This window comes from Bos grunniens, chromosome 21, assembly GCF_055505025.1.
Source record: "Bos grunniens cultivar Pamir isolate PY7600 chromosome 21, Bosgru_T2T1.0, whole genome shotgun sequence".
Taxonomy (NCBI): domain Eukaryota; kingdom Metazoa; phylum Chordata; class Mammalia; order Artiodactyla; family Bovidae; genus Bos; species Bos grunniens.
The window spans coordinates 1,352,745-1,369,161 of NC_141185.1; the positions used below are offsets into that span (position 1 = coordinate 1,352,745).

The 16,417-nt window shown below is 58.6% G+C and overlaps 1 long non-coding RNA gene across 1 annotated transcript; it reads left to right on the forward strand.

Annotated features, from left to right (window-relative positions):
- Positions 1-252: 252 nt before the first annotated feature.
- Positions 253-3,396, forward strand: LOC147348857 (uncharacterized). Its single transcript, XR_015150220.1, has 3 exons — positions 253-391; positions 2,248-2,516; positions 3,230-3,396. It is a non-coding gene; the product is annotated as an uncharacterized LOC147348857 (long non-coding RNA).
- The last annotated feature ends 13,021 nt before the right edge of the window (positions 3,397-16,417 follow it).

Genomic DNA, 16,417 nt, shown 5'->3' on the forward strand with positions numbered 1-16,417 from the left:
CTGGCGTTTCGCTTCCCCCTCAATTCTGACTAATCTGAAAAAATCAGAAGCCTTCTGCTTTCCCTTGGCAGGGCTATCAGTATACCCTGCCTCCGTCACAGCCTGGCTCCCGGGGAACTTGGTCACTTGACAGCCGGCAGCTGATACACTGCTCTGCGCCCCTGCATTGACTGTATCATGCTTATCAGACCCAGTTATTGGGAAGCGGTAAGGGAGCCAGATGCCACGGGGAGACGTGCGCAGAGGGTGGGAGGTGAGCCTCACGCAAGTTCAGGTGGTGATACTTCCAGGGTCCCGTGATCTGGACGGTGGCGGTCAGCCCTCGCCCCAGAGTGAAAAATGAGTTGCCGTAACTTGTGCTGCCCACTCGAAAAATGGGGCGCCGTGCTTGGTGAGTCATTTTGGAACTTTTTTTTTTCGGCCGTGCCCAGTGGCATGCAGGACCTCAGTTTCCCAAGCTGTGCCCCCTGCCGTGGAACTGTGGAGCCCTCCTAGACTGCCGGGTAATTCCCGTGGTGGGCCATCTTGGATTTTGGAGGCAACACGCACTACCTGACCACGGTTCCCAACACATTTACTGAGTGACATGAGGGCTTCCAGGCTTGAGTGGGGCCGGATCAAGAGGAGTGAGAGCTGTTGCTTGGGGCCAGGCGGGGGCCAGGCCACCGTGCCATTTGGGACCCACGACCCACTGGGGCTGGTGCTGCTGAGATGCCAGAGAAGAAAGGGTTCTGGGGGGAGCCTCTGGCAGCCCTAACAGGGGAACTGCTGGACCCTGAGGTGGCGGGTATGACCTTGGTAGCGTGGCCTTGGTAGCGACAGGCAGCTCCTGGCTGAGCTGCTGGCCCCGGGAGATGAGACCACGGGTTAGGAGGTGACCCTGAGCCACCCTGGTGCCCTAGTGATCCTCCGTCCACACAAACAGAGAGTTAAACCCACCCATGTACCCCTGTCTCTGACTGAGGACAGCAGACATGAGGCCGGGCCCCACTGGGTCCAGGGGCCTTGAATGTCTGCCGGACGTGGAGGCCTCTGCTGCAGCTGCTCCATCCAGATGTGGGTAAGCCTCACGTGGTGACCTTGGATGGGTGAACAGAAGAGAATGGGACGAGCTGGCACGGGGTGTCAGTGGGCAGCTGGCCCCATGGTGCACAGCCCAGCTTGGGGAGGCCCCGGAGGACCACGGCCAAGCCACCCTCTGAGTGGTCACAAGGACCGCCTGGAGTGTGACCGCCTGGTTCACGAGGTGTGGCCCCCAGGGGGAGCGGGGGTGGCCCACAGGGCGGCGGCTGGGGCATGGAGAGCTGGGCAGCGGTCTTCTAAGGAGGCTCTTGAAACGGGCAGAGCGTGACGACACCTGTGTCCCGCGGAGATGTTCCCAGAAGCCTCTGCTGCCCAGGGGATGCTTTACAATCAGGTGGACAGGAAGGCCCCGTGCGCAGAGTCCAACACTCCTCACCAGGACCCCGCGGCCCTCGCCCAGGGTGCTCCCAGCAGCAGGCACGGTGGCCGCAGGCTCCGCACTGGGCCGGACCCCTAGACCCCTCCAGCCGCTGCACTGCTGGGCGCCCCTCACCCTGCCCTGCCCCCCTCCCCTGCCCGCACCTCTGTGAACAGGCCCCTCATGCTGCCTCTGTGTCTGAATCCACAGGGTAAGCTGTTTTCTGCAGCACCCCCTCTCCCCGGCTCTCCCGTGGACCAAGCCTGTCTCTCATCCGTGGGTGCCTGCTGCTCTAAGAGGCCTCTAGCCCTTGGAAATGCCAGGAGGGTGGGCACTGTATCCCACGTGCGGCCACCTTCAAGGAGGATAAACCCAACCCCTGTGGATGGAGCTCTAGAATGACGAGGCGGGGAGGAGGGGTGGTCCAGGAGGGGGCACTCCCTCGGCCTGAGCATTGGCGGCTCTCCCCACCCATCCTCTCTGGGCTGGGGCAGGACAGGCCGGATGGTGGGGCATTGCGGGAGGCTGGCGGCCCTGGCTGGCAAAGCCCTCAACAGAATTTGCTTTGGAAGCACAAGAAAGGGCATCTGGGCCCCTGCTGAAGCTCTCTCTCTTGGGGAGGGGGGCGCCTCGCCACTGAGCAGACCCCCCAACTCGTGTCTGGTACGTGTCCATCTGCCTGCTCTCCCCTCACCCTGACACTCACGATTGTTTGAGGGATGGGCTGTTGTACGCATGTTCTGAGGCTGCTGCAGCAAAGATCTGCAGACCGGGGGTCCTAAAACCACAGGAGCTTATTCTCTCAGGCTCCGGAGGCCAGAAGTCCAGCATCCAGGTGTGGACACACCGTGCTCCCTCTGGAGGTCTGGGGGAGTGGCCTCCAGCTTCCAGATGTCGTCAGTCTGGCCTTCCAGGGCTCGAAGCCGCAGCCCCTCGAAGTCTGTCCCTGCAGTCACGCGGCCTTCTCCCCTGGGGGTCTGTCTCCACGCTTCCCTCTTATGAGAACACCAGCGTCCTGGACCGAGGCCCAACCCAAGGACCTCTTGGTGACTTGATGACACGGTCCCAATCGCAGGTATGGGATGAGGACACAGCATCTGGGGAGACACATCCGGCCCCTAACAGCTGTGGATGAAGGGATCCACTCTAGCTTGTTTACGCACGTGTGGATTTATAAGGAGCTGTGAGAGGGCTCGCAGATCTGGCTCAGCTTCCAGGAACAGTGCCCAGAATCCCTGCCAGGACTGGTCTGGCTATGGGCTCTGCTACCCCCACCACGCCCGAGCCGTTGTGGCAGCAGGAGGTGGACACCACCCCCAGCCCCAGAAACAAGCTGCCTCTGCCAGGACCAGTCCAGCAAAACCGCTGCCACAGCGGCCCACTGGGGTCCTGGTGCCGCTGCCCCCTCCTGGGTCAAGTTGGACATCTGCCCCTAGTGGGGAGGGGAGGCTGGGCAACGCAATCCTTCTGGATTCCAAGCTGGAGGGACAGGATTCACAATGTGGGAACCACCCAACTGCAGAGATGCTATTCAAAAGATGCTGGGAGGCCGCAACGCCTGGCGTCCGCCGTAGTCACACCTCCGGCCTCCTCTCCCTTTCTGTTTTCTGCTATAGACGCTGGAAAGACTTCGTGCCCACTCCCCCAGCTCTGCTGTACTAGGTCACGGGGGACATGGTTCTGACAACTGAGATGTCACTGAAGACTACTGGGGAGCTTCTGGGGAGTTCATTTCTGTGACAAAAGAGGTAGACATCCCTTTCACTATCCTTTCCCCTCTTTTTCTAGCCTGGAACATGGATGTGATGTCTGGAGCTGTGGCAACCCTCTGTGAGCACGACAGAAGCCAAACATGATTGCAGAGATGCTGGTCTGACATGACTGGGCTGCTGAGCAGACGTGCCTGCCTCCAGGACTCTTGTTATGGGAGAAAAATAAACCCCTGTTGGTCCAAACCACTGCACTTTTCATAATTACTGCTACTTGAAACCAAGCGAAAGAGAAGTGAAGTCGCTCAGTCGTGTCCGACTCATTGTGACCCCATGGACTGTAGCCTACCAGGCTCCTCCGTCCATGGGATTTTCCAGGCAAGAGTACTGGAGTGGGTTGCCATTTCCTTGTCCAGGGGATCTTCCCCACCCAGGGATCGAACCCAGGTCTTCTGCATTGTAGGCAGACGCTTTACCGTCTGAGCCACCAGGGAACTTGAAACCGAGAGTGCTTCTAACGGATACACCAGCCATGCATTCATCCAACTGTCCATTCATGTATCTGAAAATCAGTAAGGCAAAGCTCACTCAAATGGAGCTAAGAGGCCAGAAGGAGGCGCTCTTACACACGTACCGCTCAGTACAGGTACCACAGCAACACGATTCAGACAGGAAGACGGTCCCTACATCCCCAGCAGGAAGTGACATTGTTTTATTATCAGGAGGAGGAAGAAAGATTTTTTCCTTGCCTGGCAACAGCTCACTCAATAAGAGACAGTCACAATTTGGCCAATGAACACCCACTATAGTCTGATCTCCTAGTTTCATCAACAGACTTTGTGTTTATAACAGCCCCTCCCAACTTCCTTTCTCCTCTATAAAAGAGTTTCCTCTCTTTGGCTTTGCCACAATTTCATATGGTTTGCCATAGTTGCAAGTCTAGAATTTCAATCCTTTACGGCTCCAGAATAAACTTGCTTTGCTGGTAAAAATAACTATTTCATTATTTTTGGTTAACAGGTCCAACTGTCCATCCATCTCCCTAGTGTCAACTACAAACGGGCACTTGCCAAGAGCATTTGCCAGTGACTTAACAACAAGGGCATTTGCCATCTGGAAGTGGCAGCCCACTCCAGTACTCTCGCCTGGAAAATCCCATGGACGGAGGAGCCTGGTAGGCTACAGTCCATGGAGTCGCAGAGTCGGACACGACTGAACGACTTCAGTTTCTGTGGAGATTGAACCCTGTGCGGCTGCACATCCCCACCCCCTCGAGGAGAATTCAGGGTGGAGAGAGGCACTCTGTGCTCCAGGGAAACTGGTGGAACAGGTCTTTAGATAGTTAGATATTTTCAGTAACTGATTCCATGATCCCAATCCTTGCACTTCTTCTTATCTAGAAAATCACTAAATCCCTTCATGGTGACATCAGCTCCTCGTGACTAGCAGAAAACCTTTGTAAAGTAAGCACTTGATTGCGCTGAACTCCCCCTTTGCTGAAGTCTTATACACTGACCTTCCTCCCACTGCCTCTTTGGAGCAGTCTCTCAGAGCTATCTCCCGGAGAGGTGCTGTCTCCTGGACTGCAGTCTACATTTTGCCCCCAAAAAACTTAACTTGCAACTCTCACCTTGTGTCTTTCTGGTCAACACTGACTTTTACAGGGAAAGTGTGCACGGATTTACAGTGGTTTTAAGGAAATGAGGGACGTTTTAAATTTACTTGAAGACTTGGAATAAGAAGAGGAGGCACGGAAACCAATTGGAAGACAGAAGTGGGGATGGATATGGAGTTATTCCAGTCCTCTGTAGCAAGTTGTTTACTGTTAGAAGTAGGATTAGGGAAATGCACAGTTTTGAAGGCTTCCTAGATTTGTACAAAACCAAGCTGTCCAGTGGGGATACCACTTACACTATAGTCCTCTAAAGTAGTGGAGCTTTTCTCCTAGAATTCACTTATCTCAGGCTTTGGAGATGGGTCGGAATCCCCTCCATCCCCCTGCTGCCCCCAACGTCCCTCTGCGCCCTGGAGAGACACCCACCCGTGGAGCTCCCTGCTGTCTGGCCCCATCACCCTCTTCTACCCAACCTCCTTGGTGAGCTCAGGGGTGAGCCTGGTTTCGGACAAAACCAAGATGTCTCCCCAAAGCCCAGTCCAGTCAGGCAACGGAAGGGTTTCTAATTAGAGACTTGAACCTGGAAGACACTCTGACTGCCTTGCTGAGGGTCAGTTCCCAGCCGCCCTGGCCTTGTGCCCCAGGGCTGAGCAAGGACCATCAGGACTGAAACTGTTTACCTTAGGCGGACTCAAACCCAGCCAAAACCCAGTCTGGGACTCTAACCCACCGACTCATTGGACATGAGTTTGAGCAGGCTCTGGGAGATGGTGAAAGACAGGGAAGCCTGGCGTGCTGCAGTCTGTGGGGTCGCAAAGAATCGGACATGACTAAACAACAGCAACCCACGTGGCTGGGACTCAAACCCAGCCAAAACCCACAGTGTCTGGTTTTGAGACCTAATGAACCTCAGGTGTTTGATGTTTCATCACAGAAAGAATTCAGTGTGAGACAAAGTGATAAGAAGTGGATTTCTTCAGTGAGAAACACACTCCGCAGAACGTGGGCCATCGTAGAAGGCGAGTCTAGCAGCCACCAAGTGTGGCCTGGTTAGCTTTTACGCGCTGGGTAGTTTCACAGGTTAATGAGTGCGAGGATTATTCCAACTACTTTGGGGAAGGGGTGGAGACTTCCAGGAGTTGGGCCATCAACCGCTTTTTGGTCTTTTGATGGTGCCTTGGAAAGGGATCTTCCCTGTAGCTCAGACAGTAAAGATTCTGCTCGCCATGCAGGAGACCTGGGTTTGATCCCTGAGTCAGGAAGCTCCCCTGGAGAGGGGAATGGCAACCCACTCCAGCATCCTTGCCTGAAGAATCCCACGGACAGAGGATCCTGGCTGACTACAGTTCGTGGGGCCTCCAAGAGTCAGACGCGGCTCAGTGACTAGCACTACGATGGAACTGTCACGGCGCCTCTGGGGGTGTCAGCTGTATGTGCTCAGTCGCGTCCGACTCTCTGCAACCCATGGACCGTAGCCCGCCAGGCTCCTCTGTTCATGGGATTCTCCAGGCCAGAATACTGGAGTGGGTTGCCATTCCCTCCTCCAGAGGATCTTCCCGACTCAGGGATCAAACCCAGGCCTCCCGCATTGCAGGCAGATTCTTTACCCTCTGAGCCACCAGGGAAGCCTGGTGTGTCATTCAGCGTGCTGACCGAGGATGAATGTCCAGTCAAAGTTGACTCGTCTGCCATCGTGGGCCCGTTTGACTCTAATAGGTTTATGCTGTACCCTTGGGCTGCATCAGTCTTTCAGGGGTTGTGGCCTCCTGTTTCGAGGACCCTATGGCCGCTCCTCATTGGCAGGGTTGGAGCTGCGCAGGGGAAACAGGAGGGCCCCACAGGGAGTGTGAAACCTGAAGAAAGCAGGTTGGGCGCCCTCCGTGGGCAGGTTTCCCCGTTTCCTTCAGTCACCCGGGACCCGGGCGCTGCCCTGCCCCTCTCGGCCTCGCGTCTCTGCCCGCTTTCCCGCAGGGTGGCCGCGGCGCGCCGGCCGATGTCATCTCCCACGTCTCCTCGGTCTCGCCTCCAACGTGAAGCGATCCCGCACGCACTGATGGGCACGGGGGCAGGGCCGACCGCCGCCCAGCCCGCAGGCGCCGCACTCCAGCGAACCGCCGAGCCTTCGCTCCCGCAGCCGCGCACACCGAGCGTGCAGGACGTGCTGGGCGCGGCGGGGGCCCCGCGCGCAGGCCACACACCGCGGCGCCGGGCAGCGTCCGCCAGCAACGCGTCACCCGGCGCCCAGCGAGCGGGGCCGGAACCCGAAGCCGCGCGGCTCGCGTTTCCGGGGGGCGGGGGGAGGTGACTTCCCGGAGCGACCGGCGCGTAGTCCCACGTGACGTGCGAGCGCGCGCGAGGCGGAGCGGGGGCGCGCATGCGCGACCCGCGCCCGGCGCTTCCGGCGGAGCTGCGGGCGGGAGCTGAGCGTAGTGGATTCGCGGTGGCCGCCAGGCCCACTTCCCGCGCCGGCTGTGCTGCGCTGTCCTTTTGGGCGAGCGGCCGCCCGGCTTTCGGCTTCTGTCGCCGCCCGTCTGGCTGCAGAGCCTCCTGGGGAGGGGGCGCGAGAAGTTGTCTCCTGTCAGCCTCCGCGGGCGGCACAGGAGGACGGGCAGGGCGTTGGTCACAGAGGCCCGGGCCCGGCGCCCGCCCCGTGAGCCGCTGCAGGGACCACCTTCCCCGCCAGGGACAGCCCCTGCCGGCGCGCCTGGGCCCTGGGCTGGGCCGTGGCGCCGGGCCTCAGAGAGGAAGGGCTCGGACGATGCTGGGAGATGAGACCCGGGATGGCGGAGATGGGCGAGGGCGCCCGGACCAGGGCCCCGGCTGTGGAGGTGGACAGAGCCCCGGTGTGCTCTGCACGCAGCTCCAGAATCCGCTGTGGGCCGCGGGGGGCAGGCGTGACTTCCAGGCGGCGGCTTGATCAGCAGGCTCCCCGAAGCTCTCCTGTAGTGGGGGCGGACGGTGTGTGTTGGCGGGGAAGTCCGGGTTTCACTTTGTGTTCCTGGAAGGCACTCAGGAGATGTGTGGGTGTCACCTGTGTGACCGGAAGGGAGCTGGCGACAGGCAGCATCACGTTAGGAGGCCCCAGCAAGACCCTCCACCTCGGGGGCAAGGAGGAAAGGCCCTAGGGAGGTGGCACTGGGGCCTGGGGGCCGAGGAGAGGGGCGGAGAGAAGCCAGTGAGGTAGAAAGAAAACTAGGAGATGCTGAGGAGCAGGCTTTCAGAGGGTGGTCAGCTGAGAAGTCAGAGCAGGGCGACAGGGCTTGGCGACCTGCAATGTTGGTGGCCTGTTGAGAGAGAAACTTATTGGAGAGGATTGCAGAATAAAGAGAACTCTTCCCCTTGAACTAGAGGAGCTGATGCTCGAGTTGGCATGTAGATGGACAAGCGAAAGAACCCCCCGCCAAAGGAACCCAGAAAAAAAGGGAGCAGCTCTCCCAGCCAGAGATCAAAACACGTCTCAAGGCCTACTGAGTCCAGCGCAGAACTGGGCGGCAGGGACTTGGGGGAGCAGTGGAAGGGAACAGGCCTGGACGCACGTGGGACTTCGGGGCCCACTCTCCAGTCAGCGAAGGTGCAGGCGGACACTTTAATAGTGTTGCTCATCGGAGTAATGAGAATGTCAGGTCCTCAGTGTGACCACGTACCAGTTAAAACGAAAGCATCGAACAAAGATACGAAAGAAGTGAAACTAAGTGTGCTAGAAAGAACCGGGTGAACCGTCAGCACTGGAGTGGAGATACCCCTGGGGAAGTGGGCGGGGCTGGGAGTGAGCGCCCGGGGGAGGGGACCGAGCCCCTGCAACAGGAGAAACGTAACGGACGGGGGGAAACCTCCTGTAAGTCCCAGAGGCTGCTGCCATGCCCGGCTGCCAAGGTGGCGGGGAAGCAGGTGCGGGGGGCGAGGGGAGGGGCCGCCCCCAGGAGGCATTTTGACCCCTGACTGGATCCCGGGCGCTTTCCCCCACTGCGGATGTACACCAAATACCTCCTGTGCAGAAGGACGCTCGATCAAGGTTAACTAGCCAAGGCGCTGCTTATAACAGCAAAAGTGGTAACCAGCCAGGTGTCCCTCTAGGGGACCAAATACGTGTCAGGACAGTCACACCAGGGAACACTGCAGCCCTCAACAACGGGGTCAGGAAATTTTCTATGTGCTGACGGGAGAGGGTCTCCACGGTCCGTTTTTTTTTTAAGTGAAAAAAAAAGCAACATGCAGAACATCGTGTATGGTATGCCACATTTTGGGGTGATGATGGGGGAGACAATATTTGCCTGTATTTATAAAAGGAAACATTAGAGAATACACTAGAAGTGAATCATGGCGGAGGTAAAGACAGGGTGTGGATGTGAGAGTTGTACCATAAAGAAAGCTGAGCATCAAGTAATTGATGCTTTCAAACTGTGGTGTTGGAGAAGACTCTTGAGAGTCCCTTGGACCACAAGGAGATCAAACTAGTCAATCCTAAAGGAAATCAGTCCTGAATATTCATTGGAAGGACTGATGCTGAAGCTCCAATACTTTGGCCACCTAATGTGAAAGTGAAACTTGCTCAGTCGTGTCTGACTTTGTGACCCCATGGATTATACAGCCCATAGAATTCTCCAGGCCAGAATACTGGAGTGGGTAGTTGTTTCCTTCTCCAGGGGATCTTCCCAACCCAGAGATCAGAACCCAGATCTGCATTGCAGGCGGATTCTTTACCAGCTGAGCCACCAGGGAAGCCCATGAATACTGGAGTGAGTAGCCGATCCCTTCTCCAGCAGATCTTCCTTACCCAGGAATCGAACCGGGGTCTCCTGCATTGCAGACGGATTCTTTACCAGCTGAACTGAGCTGACTTACTGGAAAAGATGGTGATGCTAGGAAGGATTGAGGGCAGGAGGAGAAGGGGGTGACAGAGGATGAGATGGTTGGATGGCATCAGCGACTCAATGGACATGAGTTTGAGCAAACTGGGAGATAGTGAAGGACAGGGAAGCCTGATGTGCTGCAGTCCATGGGGTCACAAAGAGTCAGACACGGCTTAGCAACCGAACAGCAACAAAGATGGGGTACAGAGCGGGCAGGGAATTTACATCCGGGGAGCACTCCAATGTGTGTCTTTTAATGATAAAGAATGAAACACAGTAGTTCGGGGGAAAAGGAAATAGAAGGTACACAGAACTAACCAGTCATGAAAAGTGGAAGGAGGTGTGGGATAAAGAAGTTTACGTTTTAATTAATGTTTGATCTGGGAACAAATGATTGGTAAGGTGATTAAAAATTTAAAAAGGTCCTCCACTTCCCACATGTGCAAAGTCACTTCAGTCGTGTCTAACTCTTTCTACCCGGTGGACTGTAGCCCACCAGGCTCCTCTGTCCATGGGATTCTCCAGGCAAGAACACTGGAGTGGGTTGCTGTTTTCTTCCCCAGGGGATCTTCCTGACCCAGGGATGGAACCCATATCTCTCACGTCTCTTGCATTGGCAGGCGGGCTCTTTACCACTAGGGCCCCCTGGGAGGACCCCCTGACTTCCCACACCAGACACCAACTTTCAGCCACGTGAGTGATCCAAACTCCCAAGTTAGCTATTTGAGTATCCTTCCAGAGATATTATACACGCCCCGGCGATGCCCCCGTGCACAGAAGGTGCCCTGTAGTTACGCAGAGAGGGTGGCCCAGCACCTCTCCGCACTTCCTAGGTTCACCTCTCGGTGCGGAGATCACCCTGACCCACACGGGGCGCCTCCACTCCGCAGCTGTGACGTATTCTGTCCACTGTGCAGGCCATGGTGTCACTAACTGGGTCCCTGCCCCTGGACATCGAAGCCTTTTACAGCAGCTTGCTGCACGAACGAGGTTCTGAGGAAGACTCGCACGTCAGTCACCTGGCACTCGTGTGCACTTATCTGTAGGGCAGACTCCTAGAACGCCTGGGTCCAGCCAGGCTGTCAGCTTCGCCAGACTGATGCAGAATGTACCTGTGTACTGCGTTTTTTCTTTTTTTCCCCCCTAAACATCTGTTTCATGAAGTCTCAGATACAACGGTGCAGTGAACTCCCTGCCCCATCATGGGTCTCAGCGACCCGTCCTTCCACCGCTCTCTTCGTGTCCAGACCCCCAACTGCCCTCGTTTTCCCACAACTGTCTTGCAGTCTTAACAGCACGTGCGCGGAAAGACACACAAAAAAAATTGTAAATCTTGACAAATGGTTGCACCTGCATGGCACACCCCCACATGAAGCTGGAAATGCCTGTCACCGCACGTGCCCGGTGTCCTGCCTGGCCTGCCCTCCTCTGCCCAGCTGCCCTCCTGCGGCTTCCCCCAGACAGCTCTGCCTGCCCTGGAGCTCCTGGCAGGCATCACGCACCCCATCCGCCTCGTCCCCTGGGAACGCTGACGTCCACCCACGGCGCGCCTTGCTCGCCGGTTCCCTTTGGGTCTGTTTCACCGTGTGGTGTGAGTGTGCAGCGGTCACATTCACGGACGTTCAGGCCATATCTAGTTTCCACGTAATATGGGAAAGCCACTGTGAACATTTTTTTAAGGCTTTTAAAATTTTTAATACTTTGGCTGTGCCTCGAGGGATGTGGACTCTAGGTTGCCGAACTAGGGATTGAAGCCACGCGCTCTGCAGTGGAAGTGCCGAGTCCCATCCCCTGGCCTGCCAGGGAAGCCCCAGTGTGAACATCTGAGTCAGGCCCCTTTGTACACTCGTGCGTCAGCTCTCCTGGGCCACGCTCTGGAGCGGCATCGCTTCCTCCAATGGTGGGCGCATGTTGACCTTGGTAAGAAGCTCAGTCCGTCTTCCGTGCAGTGTGGGGGTGCTCTGGTTGCTCCACGTCTCCACCCACACTCGGTGGTGTCGGTCACCGACTTTCAGGACGGGGTGTGGTGACGGCTCACTGTGGTTTTGTGAGTTTCACGCTCTTGCACGAGCTTCTCAGCCATTTATGTGTGTGTCTTCCCTTGGGACGTATCTGGTGTCCCTGCAGCCACAAACACACACGTCTGGCTGGTTGCAGTGTTTGTTGTTCAAAGCTAGGCTCCTGCCCAGGCTCTGCTTCACTCGCTCTCCGGTGCCTTCCGACTGTTACTCTAAACACACCTTTTTTTTTTTTTTTTGGCCCAGAATTTCTCACTACTTTCCATGGGGGTAGGGGACGGCATATTAAGAAGTAGACACATCACTTTGCCAACAAAGATCTGTCTAGTCCAAACTGTGGTTTTTCCAGTAGTCATGTATGGATGTGAGAGTTGGGCTACAAAGAAAGCTGAGTGCCGAAGAATTGCTGCTTTTGAGCTGCAGTGTTGGAGAAGACTCTTGAGAGTCCCTTGGACTGCAAGGAGATCCAACCAATCAATTCTAAAGGAAATCAGTCCTGAATATTCATCGGAAGGACCAATGCTGAAGCTGAAACTCTAATACTTTGGCCACCTGATGTGAAGAACTGAGTCATTGGTAAAGACCCTGATGCCGGGAAAGATTGAAGGCAGGAGGAGAAGGGGACCACAGAGGATGAGGTGGTTGGATGGCATCACCGACTCAATGGACGTGAGTTTGAGTGAGCTCCAGGCGTTGGTGATGGACGGGAGGCCTGGCGCGCTGCAGTCCATGGGGTCAGAGTCGGACACGCCTGAGCACTGGAGCTGGTGATGGACGGGAGGCCTGGCGCGCTGCGGTCCGTGGGGTCAGAGTCGGACACGCCTGAGCACTGGAGCTGGTGATGGACGGGAGGCCTGGTGCGCTGCGGTCCGTGGGGTCAGAGTCGGACACGACTGAGCACTGGAGCTGGTGATGGACAGGGAGGCCTGGCGCGCTTCGGTCCGTGGGGTCGGAGTCGGACACGACTGAGCGACTGGACTGAGGGGCAGTGTAGCCGTGCTGCCCCAGCGCTGCAGACCTCGAGGTTCGCTGGCGTCTCTGTTATGAAACGGGAGGCGGTCAGGTAGATGCCCACGAGTCCTGGAGCCATCAGCCCTGCCTTTTTGAAGGACTCCACAGTGAAGGGAACACTTACAGCTGCCCAGGTTCCAGTTTTGCCCTGGGCTTTGATCAAAAAAGAGGGCCAGTGGCTCAAGGCCTGGGCAGGGGCAGTGAACAGAGAGGGGGGCAGGGGGAGGCGTGGTGAGGAGGTGACACGTTTGGTGGGTTCATACCTGCAAGGCTGAATTATTACTGCAGCCGGATCAGGCCAGGGGTGAGGGAAGGAGTCCGGGAGCAGATGCCCTTACTGGTGGTGATGGAGGCGGGGGTGGGGCTGAGGGGGCAGGGAAGAGGCCTGGGAGCCCAGGGCGGGGTGCTGGCTGCATTTCCTGCACAAGGTTGAGTCTTGGGGGCCTTGGCACCTGGAGGGGGAGATGGAGGGGGGAGGTGGGCCGAGAGCCCAGAGGCGTGAGGAAGGGAGGGGCTTTACCTGGACGCCTGCGCCCCGAGCGGGCTGGGGTCTTGTGAGGAGTGATGGGGAAACAGGCGCCTCCATTCCCGGCCGGCTGGTGGGGGCTGACAGGAGAAAAGGTCCGTCTGCGCCCCCTGCGAGGAAGTGGAACCCGTGCGGGCCACCTGGGGCGGGGGAGTTTAAGGGCTGTGGCCCCTGGGGAGGGTGTGGGCAGAACAGGGTTTGGCCTGTGGGCTCCTGAGGAGGGCAGCGTGCCCAGAGCTGTGGCTCTGAGTGCCTTGCAGCCCGCGGCCTGTGGGCTGAAGGGCAAAACGGAAACACCAACAAACTTCACCTCCAAGAAGACGGCGGTGGCTCGTCTGGATCCAGACAGGGCCAGGCTGGGGTCTGAGCCTCCCTGCTCCTAGGCCAGGGTCTGCCAGCCTGCATGCCCTTCTGAAACACCAAAGGTATGGGCTGGACTGTGCCCCCAAATTCAGATCGTGCAGACCCTGACCCCAGAGCTCAAGCGTCACTGCTTCTGGAGGTGGCGTCTCTGAAGAGGTGATGAGCGTAAACTGGGGTCCCAGGGTGGGCCCTCGTCCAGTCTGACTGGAGACCCTCTAAGAGGAGGTGAGGACAGAGACAGGCACAGAGGGGCCCCCACGTGAGGACATGGCATCTGCACCCCACGGAGACAGGCCTCATGGGGAGCCGGGCCTGTGCTCCTGGATCCGGGGTCCCAGGCTCCAGGGGTGAGCGGCGATGCCCGTGGTCCAGGCCCCCGCGGTGCTGTGTGAGGGCAGTGCCAGCCAACCAGCAGTACCAGTAGAGACAGACGCCAGGCTGCGGTTCACGATTCACAGTGAGAAATACAGGGAATCCCAGGCAGTCCAGGGGCTAGGACTGTGGTCTCACTGCCCGGAGCCCGAGTTCAGTCCCTGGTCAGGGAACTGAGATCTCACAAGCCACATGGCAGGCACAACCAAAAAAACACACATACATACTTGGTCTTCGTTCCTGTCTCTGGCACAGAGCCCCCGAAACCCTCAGCGTTTCCTGCGTGAAGAAACCCATCAAGCTGTCACCTGTTTCCTGTGAAGGAGGTGACTGGAGGCCCCTGAGGGTGGGGACAGCTGCCGGGAGGACCACCAGGCGTGGCAGCCCCGCCCCCTGACCTCTCGGGGGCGGGGAGCCAGCGACGGACTTGATCACCCACGGTCAGTGACCTAATCAATGCACCCAGGCACAAAGCCTCCAGGAAGCCCCCACAGGACGGGGTTCGGGGCGTCCCGGCTGGTCAGCCCATGGAGGTTCAGGGCGAGTAGTTCAACCAGAGGGGGCTTGGAAGCTCATACCTGCTCCTACAGCTCGCCCCAGGAACCCTCTGGCTGATCCTGAATTATATCCTTTTTCTTTATAAGCCAAGGATGTAATAAACTGTTTTCCTGGGGTCAGGGGAGCCTCTGCTCCATAACCCAAGTGTTAGCGGTACAGGGGACAACCCGGGCTTGGGACTAGCATCAGAATTGGGGGCAGGACTGTCTCGTGGGACTGAGCCCTTAAACGTGGGTCTGAGCTTTGTCTGGGTAGACAGTGTCAGAATGGGATTGAGTTGTACCACCCAGCTGGTACTGGAGCACTGCTTGTTGGAGGGGTGGGAACACCTTCCCCCCAAGACACACACGCACGCACACACACGTGCACACACACGTGCACACACGTGCACACCCGCACAACGCACGTTCATGCATGCGTGCGCATGGGCACACGCGCTCACACTGGAATTGGCTCCAGAACCTAGTTTTTGAGGCCCCACCTGTCTGCTGAAGAAGGCAAGGAAATGGGCTTTCTCTGCACACAGATTTCTGTCCCAACTGGTGAAAATGAACCCATTTGAATCCCAGCTCAGGGAGGTGAGCTCTGGTTGCCCCAGAGCCAGACTTCTCTACGGGGCTACCTGCTGGCCCAGCTGGAGCTGGGGCCGGGCAGCCTGGACATCGAGTCAGAGCAGTGGGTTTCCTCTCTGAACTGTCCCCGCCGGGTCCTGGCCCTCCAACCAGCCATCCCTGGACTCCTCCGCGGCTGCTGGGGTTTGCCCACCACCTCCCACCCTCCACAGCCCCCCAGGGCTGGGTAGGGGCGGCTGCAGGAGGGAGGAGGCAGGCCGGGGGCATGGTGGCCCAGGAGGCCTGGGACCCGAAAGTGACGCTCCTCCAAGTGCCGGCAGGCCCCACACCCCGCGCCACGGCCAGCACCCTGGGGACGCGCTCCCCTGCTCTGGGGAGCCCCGGGGCCAAGCCCTGCGCCTTCCTCCCTGTTGGCATCGTCAGCTGCAGTGCCGCTGGCATGCCCGCTGGCCGTGCCCAGGCTCCCCTCAGCAGCTGTCTGCCACGGTGCCTGTTCCCCCGCGAGGGCTCAGAGGCAGGAGAGGACGGGACCTGGGGGCAGGTGCTGGGAGGCCAGGTGGCCGGGCCGGGTGGGGAGGGCGCAGACATCTGTTCTTCTGAGCAGGTGGGGGGAGGCGATGGGCCGGGGGCAGCACAGGAGGGGCACAGACAGCCATGCCGCTGGGGGGGCTGCACCGTCTCCGCCCCTCCTCGGCTTGTGGCTGCTCAGCACCAGGCCCTCAGCTTGGAAACTGGGCTCGATGGGGGGTCCTGTGGGGCCCTGCCTAAGGGTGGGTGGAGGTGATCTTGGATGCGGAGCAGGGGGCGTGGAGGGGAGGCACTGTGACGATGCCAGTGACGGTGGCCGGGCGGGCTCGGGGCTGTGGAAAAGCGTGAGCAGTGTCGGGCCAGGGGACCCGGCAGAGGCTGGACAGCCCACCCACCCAGGCTGGGATGGAGCCGGTGGGCCAGAAGCCTGTGCATCTGTCCTGAGGATCTGAAGGTGGACCTCACTCACCAGCGGGAACGAGTGCTGGGAGCGGCGAGGCCCGGGGCAGGGAGATAGCTGAGCCCGGGGCGGGGGGCAGAGGAAGCTGGGGAGGGGGGCCCGAGGCTGGCTGGACCTGTCCTGGGCGCTCCCTGCCTCAAAGCTGGCAGCTTCCCTGGGGTACCCTGGGCACCACACATCTGCACCCACTCACACACGGCCCCTCACACTGCCACCTCTGCAGGGCGGCCTGCGGCCTGGGGCACCTGTGCCATGCGCTCCTGGAGGGTCCTGAGAGCCCGCCCCGCTGGTGGTCGTGCGGACGTCTCTTGGCCCAGAGTCCTGCCCTTAACACTGCCTCTAGTGCCACTGCGCCAAGGGGGAGGGGCAGCGCCCAGCACCAGCAGGGCAGCAT